General features: G+C 39.2%; 1 long non-coding RNA gene across 1 annotated transcript in view; it reads right to left on the bottom strand.

Moving 5' to 3' along the window:
* LOC118469708 (uncharacterized) overlaps nt 1–12,314 on the bottom strand; it is a 150,137-nt gene that overhangs the window by 50,745 nt on the left and 87,078 nt on the right. The window contains exon 2 of the long non-coding RNA XR_008600731.1: nt 4,360–4,535. This is a non-coding gene — a long non-coding RNA (uncharacterized LOC118469708). The remainder of the gene's footprint in view (nt 1–4,359; nt 4,536–12,314) is intronic.

The following is a 12,314-nucleotide window of genomic DNA, read 5'->3' as shown; positions in this document are numbered from 1 at the left end:
CGATTGTGCCATGTAGAAAGTATATGGAAATGCTACTAAGTCCGATCTCTTGAGATTGCCGGGAGGACGTTTATGGATAAGTGACCAGGTTGCAGATTCACACATGCACCAACATATTTAGTGGCTGTCTGATTAAGGGAACAGAGCGCATGTGTGGAAGAAGTTTATATGTGTGGATGTCCCGTCCCTCCTTCTCTTCCTGCTCCTGCCTCGACACCTCGCGGTACACAACATGCAGCAACACACACACACACACACACACACACACACACACACACACACACCTTCAAAATAGTCCCTTTGCCGCAGTCTCAGCCCCTGCTCTCCCCCTGTCAAACAGAGCTTGGCGCTGTTTCCTTTTTCCTGCCCTACATCCGAAATGCGAGGAGAGAAGTGAGCTGAATGAAGAGGATGGCGGTGGAGGGAAAAGGAGAGAGAGGGGTGGTGGAGGGAGTTGACAGAGACAGAAAAGAGAGAGGCAGAGAGGGAACAGAGAGGCGAGAGTGGGATATAGGAGAGGGGAGGCATGAAATGTGTGGGAGGAGAAGGGGGAGGCAGGGAAGGATGGAGGGGGTGGCGGCGGTGGGGGCACAAAATGAAGAACAGAGGCTGCTTTGTCGATAGCAACAGCAAACTTTACGGCGATCATTTGCTGCTCGGCCTCAAAGAGCGGCAGCCTACAGTGTGTGTCTGTGTGCAAATATGTGCCAGAGTATGTCTACGACAGCATGTAAGTGTAAACATGAAGGAGTCGTACGCTGCCCCCTTCCAAGAAACATATGGAATACACACCCGTTCACACACACGCACACAGAGGATATTAGGTTGGTTAAAGAGGCAGTAACATGAAGCTTAGCTTGGCACAAGTATACCAGATCCTTGATAAGTAACTTCCTCTTTAGCACAGAGGGGATTATGGCGAGGCCAACAAAAATAACATTATAGACAATATTTCCCCAGCTTAAAAAAAAAAAAAAAAAGCCATGAAATGATTCTTTGGCCAACTTCCACTATTTACAGATAACATTTAGAGGACACATTACTGATTACTGTGCCAAATGCCTGATGTTTACATATCTTGATCTGCAATTCGTGTACACATGTCACTCAAACACCCCATTCAGAGTGAAACGATGACGTCAGTTCAGCCTGCATCGAGGGTCTGTCTGTATGAGTCGACCTTGTCTCAAGTCAGGTTGTTCATACTGAATAAACTGGTAAATAAACTCAGCCCTACCTCTGGTGCACAGTCTGTTTTGATTAATTAGCAGTGTGTGTTTCTCCTAAATGGACAGCTGGCAAGATTCAAAAGTTTGGGAGATGCAGGTGATTCATCAGAGTTAGCGATGCAAGTTTTACACAGTATTTTTAAACTGACAACCAGCAGCTTTATCAACTAATAGTTGATTAATCAATAACACGAAATTAACTACTGTGACACCCAGGTTATATGACATGGGCCATTCTAAAAGCATAGATAATTAACCTCTAGCTAACAGTAACGCTGTCAAAACGCACTCTGGTAGGCATGAAGCCTCACAGGAGATTTCCTCGTGGTAGTACTTTACAAGACAAACTCCCATTCGGCTTTCTGCTTGCCAACACAGAACTGACAGTTGCCTGTGTGACTTTTAAAGCACTAAAAAGCAAGAGCAACAAAGTAACTCAGCTAACCAACACACATCTTCAACATGCATGTCCTTCACAGCAATTAATCAATAAAATCAGCAGCAGAGGCCCTCATATGCTGGTCTAGCCCTTGTATACACCAAGCTAGAAACTACATTTCCCATCATGCAACTTCACTGTACATTCCCTTCTGCTTAAATGTATTCATTTTTCACAGTCCAGCCTACTAGTTTGTGATAAGTTTATGAAGATATAAAAAATCTCATGATACTTGGTGAATCAAAGTGTTTAGTTCAGGGTGGATATACTCAGTTGTCAAGGAAACTACTTACAATGAAAAACTGATGTTGCTCCCGAAACTTGCAGAATCCTGTTCTTGACCCTGACCCTGACCCTACCTGTTAGCCAAGTAGTGTAGGTTTGTCATACGTCAAAAAGGCCTGATGGCTTTTCTTGTATAACAGCACCCTGCAGTCTTTGTGGCTGTTGTTTGTTTTTAAGAACAGCAAAAGGTTGTCTTTGTTCATCTTTCTGGCTGGAAAATGACACTGCTGCTCCCTGGAGGGACTGGTTAACAAATAGGGCTCGACTGCTTTTATGTCAGCGGCAGTGATTGAACTTTCAGACAAGGAAGAAAAAAACTTACTGTTTTTTTTTTTTGAAAAGCTGCTGCTGCTCCAAAAACATCAAGGTTATGACTTGATAGAACTTTATTTCTAATATCCCTTATAGTATTCTTTATCCTACTTGGTGTGGTTATGGGGATGGTGCTCAAACTGGAGATCTTGTACATGAACTTGCTTGTGGGTTATTTGAAACATGTTCCAGCCCCGGTCACCTTTTGGAACCACAACCTCCAGATGTTACAATGACAAGCCCACACACCCACACAGTGGCAAGTGCTTGACCCACTCTTGGCAGGAACATCGCTTGGCAGAACATCCCCAAACAAGCCTCATCATTGTGGACAGTGTGTGGCGGCCAAGTTGCTCTTGAAGCCTTTTTTTTTTTTTTGCATCTTGTACTGTAACAGGCAAATAAAATTGGAATGAATAGTGTTTGGCTGTGTGGGGAGCACGTACAAGGGGAAGCTAGTGTCAAGCCTCCTGCTCTCTCGAGTGTCCTCAGGTGAATGTCCAAGTGGAGCAGATTCAAATGAGGCATCACTGTATAAATACAAGGCCAAATCTGGTTGATAATTGTAGAGAAATGCGAAGATTTCAGTCACCACGACAACAGGTAGCCTTCCGTTTGGTACATCAATGCTTCATCAAGTAAACGAAAAATACGCATATCATCCAGCATGTGCCCAAGAACTAAAAAAAATTGTCCTTTTTTCTGACATTTCAGTCTTCCCAACAAAACCCCTGCCTTCACCAAGCTGCTTATACTTCAACTACTGTCTAGTATCTATTTTTAACATCAGCTAGTCAAATGACACAAACTGTAGCTTGACAGTCAGCTCATGACACATATATATGAATATATCTACAAATAATGCACATATTTATATATTTTCTAAACATTTTAGACACAAACAGTTCTTTTAAAAAAGGCATCCATGTACTGGCATAAATCTGCAATTTAGTAAATGTGTTACTTCAATAACAAGAAAGCCACGAACTTCAACACTTTCAAGATGCTTCAAATGAGATGATAATACTAATACAGATTATTAATGATCAAGAGGACTGAGAACAGATATGTCAAACGGACATACATTTGCAGTAAAAATGCAAATCTTTTCCAGCACAAAACTTTCTTGAAATACCATTGTTCATTCATATTTTATATATGTTGAATTAAAAGAGCAGAGTCAAGATAGCACATCTCTGAATTACTATGCATTATCAGGAGTCAGCTAAATCAAGTAAAATAATAATAATAATAATAATAATAATAATAATAGTACAAATCATTGGAAAAATGCTTAATCTCACATCTGATCATCAACTAGGCCAATAATCTGTCAATTCATACACTTTATGCTAAATGAAATCAGGTATACCATTTGAGCTCCACTGATTGCCATAACGAGTGTGTAAAAGCTAGTCAGCATGTGAGCAGAACATGAGGCAGAACAGTTACCTAAAAGTGACTTAGAAATAGTTGAAAGTCTAACCCCAAGGTAAAAACATTTGAAATAGGTAAATGTACTGGATACAATGCTGAACATTACCAGTTGAAATATACAGCTCAGAACTAAAGTAATAAAAGTAGTTTGTTTACTATTTTTAGTAAATATAGTCAATGTAATAACTACAAGGTTGAAAATCAATTGACGCTGAATGGGCAACATGATTAATATGCTAAAAGCAAAACATACTGGATGAACTGTTGAAATGGTCAGTTAAAAGCAACGGAAAAATTATTGAAAATAAAGTATTGAACAATGAATGTATAATCGTTGAAAAATGTTAGCTAAAATTAAGGGTAAAACATTTAATTATTTAGCTATAGAGCATGGCTAAAAATGTTTTATACATAATAGGCCGGCTGCTGAAATCATTAGTTAAAAATGATGGAAAAAAAGTTTAAATGAGTTGCCTTATACATTTTAATGTGCATTTTGTATTATCTTAGTAGAAGTTAATGGAGGCGATTTTCCACCAAATGTTTTTCGGCTGACTTCAAGGCAGTTTGGACTTTTTGTAAAATAATTCACACATAAAACACAAGATGAAAACACCTTTGTCAATAAAGTTCTAATGTAGGGACAATTTAACTCACCCTGAACAGTTGAGGTGGTTCACGCCGCTGATTAGGATGCTTTCTGGGCTACTTCTTTTGGAGGTTTTCCAGGAACGTCCAGCTAGGAGGAGACGCTCGGGTAGAACCAGAACTCACCGTACGGATTATATGTATCTCATCTAGCCTGGAGATGCCTCAGGATCCCCCAGGAGGAACTGGAAAGTCAATGACAAGTGGAAGGAAATGCATGAATGAATGAATGATCAGTTGTTTGTGCTTCTTGAGAGAACTTAGAACATTCCCCACTGAATTCCTGAAGACTTCTCTCCATTTTCCTCTTGTAGATGGCCAAAGTTTTGCTTTGTTTCTCATCTTTTATTTTTTTTTTTAGCAGTTATCAAACACCTGGCTTTCTTTGCAGCGTCTTCTACAAGCCTCACATTTACATTTCTAAATTTTGCTTCAATTTCACTTGACAATTGAAATGCGGCTACAGTCAGCTAGAAGCAATGGACACATAAAATAATATCAAATGTAACAACAGTTACTTGAATATGACTTGTAATGTTAAATAACATTCACTTTAAATCAAATGCCTGCATGAATAATCAAGCTTGTCCATCAGTTTGAGCAGATTAAAGCAAACTCAAAAAGTCTTTAGCTTACAAGCACGTATTATTTTCTCTGTGAATGCCAACATTTCCAGACCCCCTCTTATAAAATACTGAATTCATCACACAACCACTCTGGCTTTCTGTCTTGAATGCAGCCACTCAACCTGCCCACAGGCGTGGACAACTAATAGTCCGCCCAACAGTGTTAAATAAGCAAAGCTCAAGTAGGCATGATGATTTCATTGGCTGTCCCCTGTGCCGAAAAGGGAAACTTATGTAATCTGACTCAGAGATCGACTGTTTGTAATGTCATGCAGATTTTACTTAATAGAATGCAGCTACTGTTGCATATCATGAAGTACCGCCATTGCTGCTTGAACGTTTTTCCTGTAGTTTCAGGAAGAAATAAGTGAAAAATAAATGCTTATTTTAAGATGTCAGTGAGATTTAAAGGATTGCGAGGTTGAATCTTTTTTTTTTTTTTGCAGGTCACACTGAAGGTTTTTCTGAGGCTCCCATTCATCCAGGTTTCTCTGCATGTCACAGCCAAGGCCTGCCTATAAGCGTAGTGGCAGCTTGGGCAGTACAGTACAAGTATGAGAGGCAGACAGAGAGTTTTGATTTGTAAGAGGCTCTTTCTTCAGGGTCACTGAGCGCAGGTGACCACAGGAAGTTGTTTTCCAGAGCTTTTCCACTGGTGTGTGTGTGTGTGTGTGTGTTCAGCTTAGGACTGTCTCACCACAGGAACTTCCTCTTTGGGTAAACACACACACATAAACACAAAGATTCCCACATACATGCATCACCTGTATACACACTGAATTCCTTAAGGACTAGCACTCCCACGTGTGTTACTCATCCAGCGATGGTGTCAGCGTGCACAGAGGGAAATCAATGTTCATGGCAGTGCGCTCATGAGACCTTGGAGACTTTAGCATTGATTTTGACTTTTGCTTTGGCTATTACGTGCCTCAAAGTCAATCTAATGTGTTCAGCTGAGATATCACAGGGAGTATATTGCGCTTGTTGTCTGGTTTTATGAGAGGTTGGTGCAAAAAAAACCCAACAAAATAACCCATCATCCTGTGTTTCAGTTCTTCAGATATTGAAAAACCCAAAGGCTGATGGTGGTAATTCATTAGTTTGAGTGCTCAGTCCTTCCCCCACCATGGCATACATGCCTCGTTATTTTGATAGGCAACTTAACTAGCAGGAAAGTGCCACACTTCTGCACCAAATGAGCTCAAGCAAGACTCTGTTTTCTGTATTAATCAAGCAGGCATTCCAAGCTGAAGGAATTCTGTTGCTTTTGGCCCTGGGCCAGCAGCAGAGCTACTTCTTAAGACGCCTCGTTGTGAAATGACATGTTAAGTGTGCGTCTTGTTTTCTATAACTTTGGGGTCCCAGCAATGAGGCAATCTCTGTCTTGTGGCCTATAGCGCCTTACAGACACGGAACATATACAGTAAATTCTAAATAGAGTTTGCAAATTGTACATCATGTTTAAACTGTCCTCATATATAAATGTGGAGCTTAGTCAAGTGCATTTACTGCAGAATTACAAGAATGTCAATTTATAGTTTGTTGTTCAGATTTGTTGTGTCCTTTTACGGGACATATAACATCTAAGCTAAAAGTATCTGGATGAGATTTTTCACTGGCTGAGGCTGACTGATAAGTGAGGATCAACTTCTGCTACTTAGTGGATATCGCAATGTTCCACTAAAGGCTTAAAAATAAAAAGAAATTAACTTTTTTCTTTTAATATCAATTTTAACTTGCTCAAACATTCAAAGCTAGCAAGCTAGGCTAATTAGCATTTATATGAATCTCCAAGCTGATTAGTCCAATTTGCTAATGTTGGTCATGATTCCCACTAGACGTTACTTCGTGTGACTGCTCCTGCCCATGCAAGGATGACCAACATGGAGCTAAAGCCCGACTCATGCTTTTCTGCATCCGCAAGGGTGTATGTGGCATGAATTGTCATGCACCCAAAACATCCACATACAGCCCAAAATTTGTGACTGTGTAGACTGTATTACAAGAGCAGCGATTGCACATGTGCCAGGAAAACAAGTGGTGCTTAAAAGAATTGTTTGGTATGAGAAGAAAATGTATGAGATTCCCGACAATCCACACCTACATAATTCACCATTAACAGAGTTTTAAGCAGTAGTCGCCATAGTAGGTGTTAGCAGGTGCTTTTCTTAGTACACAGTTTTCATCGATAGATGGATACAGTGACAAGTTTAAAATTTTCCAGTAATCCCGTGCGATGTCCGCCCACTGTGCTGCACATTTGAGGTATAATCACTAACACATTAGAGCTAATTCTTTAAGTAGATGCTATATCCTGTAAAACAAAAAAACAAAAAAAAATCCCTGTGTGACCAGCATGGCCCTATTGTAGTATGAACAGAGCTGAGAATACATTCATTTGTCAGCCTGTGAACCAAGGATGTTGAAAGCATGAATTGGCCCTCAGCAACAGGTCATGTCACAAGAACCTGGGCCTGGGTGCTACATCATGTAAAATGGATATAGTATGGTATTATATACGTAATACTGTATCTCAGTAAATAAAACCATCAACAGCAACAACAAACTTTTTCGATTGTTATGCACCTGGGGTACATTGGTTACCTTTCAAGTCAGGTAGTTTCATTTAAAATTAACAATTTTATGGCTAGTCTTTATTTTAAAAACAAGTCTTTCAGCATGACAAATAATAGGGATGCAAATTATGAACAACATTCTAAACAGACTCTTGGCAGGGATATCAATCAACAACTGAATAATGGTTACAGCAAATGTATTACAGTGGACATTATTCCATAAGATGAAAGTGCCATTAACTGCCACAGAAGTTAATAGCACAAAGAAGAAGTAGCTTTCACATCATTTTTTTTTTTTAATAAAAGAATTTATGTTTAAATACTGTTTGTCAGTTTGTTTTGGGGTGCTGAAATTCAACAGCAAGAATATCAATGGTATTAGTGCAGACTACCAAATTTATGGTGTTGCTGGTTGTGTACAATCAATGTTGTCAGTTCCTCAGCTGGTTGTAAACTCATCAGGCTGTTTAAGTCAAAATGATATTATGAGCAACAGTTTTAGTTTCCTGCCCACACAGACATTAAACCAATAAAAGTACCAAACAAGACATACATGCAGCCGGAGAACTGTACTAAATCTTACATGAGCCTCCTTCTGCACATTCTCCAGATTTCTTTTGATCGTGGCCTCTCAAATAAGCCACATAATTCACCCCGTGAACTGATGAATTTCTGACATCCTGCAATGATTTACACTACTGCAACCAAACGTGATCATCAGCAGTGTTCCATGCTAATTTTGTCCTTTTTACACATTGGAATTCCAAAGCTGCTGCTTCTAAACTATTCCATATATCATTGCTGTAAAGCTGCATGTTTCTCTAAACAGAGGAGCCTTTATCTTGTGAAATATTGCACCTGTGCTCGCTGCAGAGTGGATACCTTTGGCAGAAAGTCTCTCTCTCTCTTTCTCTGATAGGCCTCCTGTCTTGTCACTGGTTGTTTGGAATCTCAGGTATGCTGACAATCTCTGCAGCCATTGACAAATTTCTGTCTTCGGGCCGGGGAAGCACACATACATACGCGCTCTTCAGTGCGCATAATGGTCGCACACATACACACCTTGGCTCGGCTGTCATCATCTGCTTGTCAGCGTGCCGCACCTGTGAATGGTAACAAGACCCTGTGGCTTGCAGCGCTCTCATAGCTGCCTGACAGACTCAAGAGATCAATTTCCTCCAGCAGAGAGAGCCTCAGGAACGAAGGAGGTTTTGCCTCAGATTTTACCCAAGAAGGGCACCATAACACACCTTATCATGACAACCACAATCAGCTTTAAGATGTGTTAAAAAAAAAAAAAAGATGGCACCAGTGCACAGTGATAAACACCCCCCCATAGGCGATACCCAGTCTGTCTAAAACAGGACATAGGTTGCCTCTTTGTGAAGCATTGCGCCGTTTCCTCTGCAACGTGTACATGCACGCACTTTGTGGTTAACACTTCTAAAAAATGAGTCATTTGAAGTTGTTGAAAGCAACAGTACAAAGCCACAGCACATGTTAATGCAGTAATTGGTTGGAGTTCACCTAAATTCTCCTTCTAACACTGATATGCTCGAAAAGTGGAAATTTAAGAGGAAAGGTGGGGGTTTCTGGATATAATACAGAACTCTGGGTCAGAAACAATGCTTGAGCACCATCCCGATCGTCTATCCTTCAGTAAAACAAAATCTGAAAGCAGATTTTTTTTTCCTGGAAAAATGGTATTTCAACAAATAATCATTGAGTGGTGTTTATTCTATCTAATGTTATTATTTCATGTATGGTAGATTTGAACTACACTGAAAATTGCCTCAGTTACGTGTTTTTTTTGTAGAAACTCGGCTAAACTGTATCAAAGTTAAATGCTAATGTCCACATGCTAACATATGACAACACTAACAGCCAATTAAAGCATTATTTTTCACATCTATGTGATATAAATTTTGCCATCTGCCCAAGTCCATGAGGGTCGAAATGGACTCCTATTCACAAAACCACAATAAAAGAAATGTTATCGTGTCAAAGAGCATAAAGTTAAAGCCAAAAGTAGTTTGGTCACACCAGACAATGCACTCTTGTATTTGACAAAATGGCTACATGTACTGAATGAAAGAGGGGTGTGTTTTGTTGCTTATGACTGCAATTTTTTAGTCTTTACAGTCTCATTTTGTGCTTAGCTATCACTGTAGCATTGCAGCATGAATCTGGTTTGGAAAAGGCCTTTGTTTTAGTGCATACAATTGACCACAGTGCTAAAAAATCTCAGGTTCCCACAGGTGTTTCTCCTTGGAAAAATAAGTAGATTTTGGCTAAAATTCATTAACTTCCAGTAAACGTGTTCTTTAATTTGTGTGAGTAGCAGGATATATTAGCGGGAAATGAAAATATAAGCTGTTCACTAAGCGAAAAGAAGCATCTGGCTTTTCTCTTGACTTTCCTGTCAAAGAGCAGGCACTTTGAAAAGCTCCATTTTTAAGAAAAAAATAAATAAAGCTATTGAATACAAACGCATGCCCAAAAGTCTCAAGTGTATTTCAGTGTTTTACACATAATGACACATTTCAGCTCTGTGCAGCCCATTTTAGTTACAGTCTTTTAACCTCCGAGACAGACTCAACGCATCATTGAGTCTGAGCCATAGAAAGCGGAAATCTATTTTTAATGGAGCTGAATGGCGCACGTTTTGATCATATCTTTTCCTTCCACAGCTTTGTTCCACATGGTCTCACTCTCTCTCTCTCCCCTCACCAAAAATCTCCAGCTTACAGCAGAAGGCTGACAGTGAAGACATATATAGTAATATAACAGTGGAATTTCTCTGAACCCTTCACTGACACGATGGTCAGTTAGGAGGAAGGACATGAGCTTTTACATCTCTACTCTTATTCAGGGCTGAGGGGAATTCATTGTGTGTATTGTAGTGTGAGAAAGATTTTAATAATGACAGTAATGTCTGAAGATTTTACTTGCAAATGTCCTCGCACTCCCTCCTCGTGTTGCAATTTGAATAATTCGATCCGGGTCTCAATGACACTATTCAGGTAGAAGTTTACACAATGTCCATGAGGTGAATGGGGCACCTGAAAAGGCAGACATTGGCTTGCAAATTGTGGCCAGAACAAGCTGAAAAAATACTTAACATGGAAATACATTTGCCTAAAACCTACTGTACGTTACAGTGACGTGCTTCTGGAGAAAGACACGGTTTTTTATCTCTTGTAAATCAAACAAACTTTCACTTGCATAAAAAAACAACTCCGCAAAACCAACAAAGCAGATTATTTAATCTCTACTGTTTGTTTCATTGGAAGAGCTTTAAGAGTCATGAAGAGGTAGAAAAGATAAACCAATCGGTTGTAGAAATATTTCTTTTTTTCTTTAATGGAAATCCTACCATAGCATCTCTCAAATCCATCCTATGGTAATTTTAAAGCTGCACTTATCGATGTTTACTTAAAAACAGTGGATGAGATGACGATGTAGAATGTGAAATGCATTGCTTGTAGTGATAATGACACAGACAATTATCACCCAACCTTTTTGTGTCTTTTGTTCATTGCTTAGTTTTGGCATCTCAGTTTTCTCTAATCAGTGTTCAGTGTTATACCTATAACTGCAGAAAGACAGAAGTAGCAACTCCCTAGTGAAGCATTTAAAAGGTAAAGAAGCAGATATTTCCCCAAGGAGATGGTGGAGACCAAAATGGAGCTAAAAATGGCAACTATTTATGTCAACACTTCTTCAATCTAATGTTGCTGCATGTTGACAAAATGTGTCAGCAGATTATGTTGACGAAAATGCTTACCATATCAGCATTATGAGGTAAACATATATATTATTGTCATGTTAGCTTGCTGGTCAGGTTTAATGTTCTCAACTAATCTTTTCTTGGGCAAAATTAAGTATAAATGTCAAAATAACTGACTTTCCCATTTCAAGCATTTTCGGAATAGAATTGTAACATTGGAGTGTTTGCTGGTAAAACTTGAAAACAACCAACTAAAATTTTAAAATTTCATGGTATTAATGCATGAACAGCTTTGGTATTTTTATTTATTCATTTAAAGAATGCAAATTTCTTCAATTTTCAACAATAATTCTGTAGCCATGGGCAATTACACATATTACAAATGTCACAAAATAACATTTGTTTATGTAATTTTCAATAGATTCACATGTTCCAAGATATATTTATGCTAATGATATCTGAAGTTATAAATAAATTACAGGTACATGGTAGGGAAAAAACCTGCAAAATGAATGACCGACAGACTGAACAGGACATTTCTAATCATTTTTTGTCTTCCAATGAGCTTTTCATAAAATGCACTTTCAGCAAATACCCCACTGTGCATCATCACCAGAAACAGAAATAACAAATTGGTCTCCCACCGATGTCACTGACCTATTTCTCTCCTTGGATATGTGCAAACATTGTTTGTCTGAAGCTATATGCTAAACGTCTGCTATTCTCTTCACCGAATGTAAACCGTTACAGTATAATTCAAAGTCTGTTAGTGATTACACACATGCATCCACATGTGCACGCACCTTCCCAAAACACACACATAATTGCCACCATCACACACATCCACACACTAAATGCGATGTGGTATAGTGAGCTGTCAGACCGCACTAATTCCTCTTTTTATGTGTGTCTGTCCTACTGTGTAGCAGAGGGATCAGGATTGCCTTTCAGGATAACAACTGAAGCTCTAAGCTCTTAGTGTGTGTGTGCGCGTGTGTGTATCTGGGTGAACAACAATTGGCCGCTAAGCTG

This window comes from Amphiprion ocellaris, chromosome 24 (assembly GCF_022539595.1).
Source record: "Amphiprion ocellaris isolate individual 3 ecotype Okinawa chromosome 24, ASM2253959v1, whole genome shotgun sequence".
Lineage (NCBI taxonomy): Eukaryota > Metazoa > Chordata > Actinopteri > Pomacentridae > Amphiprion > Amphiprion ocellaris.
Note: the sequence above shows the minus strand (reverse complement) of the source record. Positions and strands in the feature narration are given on the sequence as shown.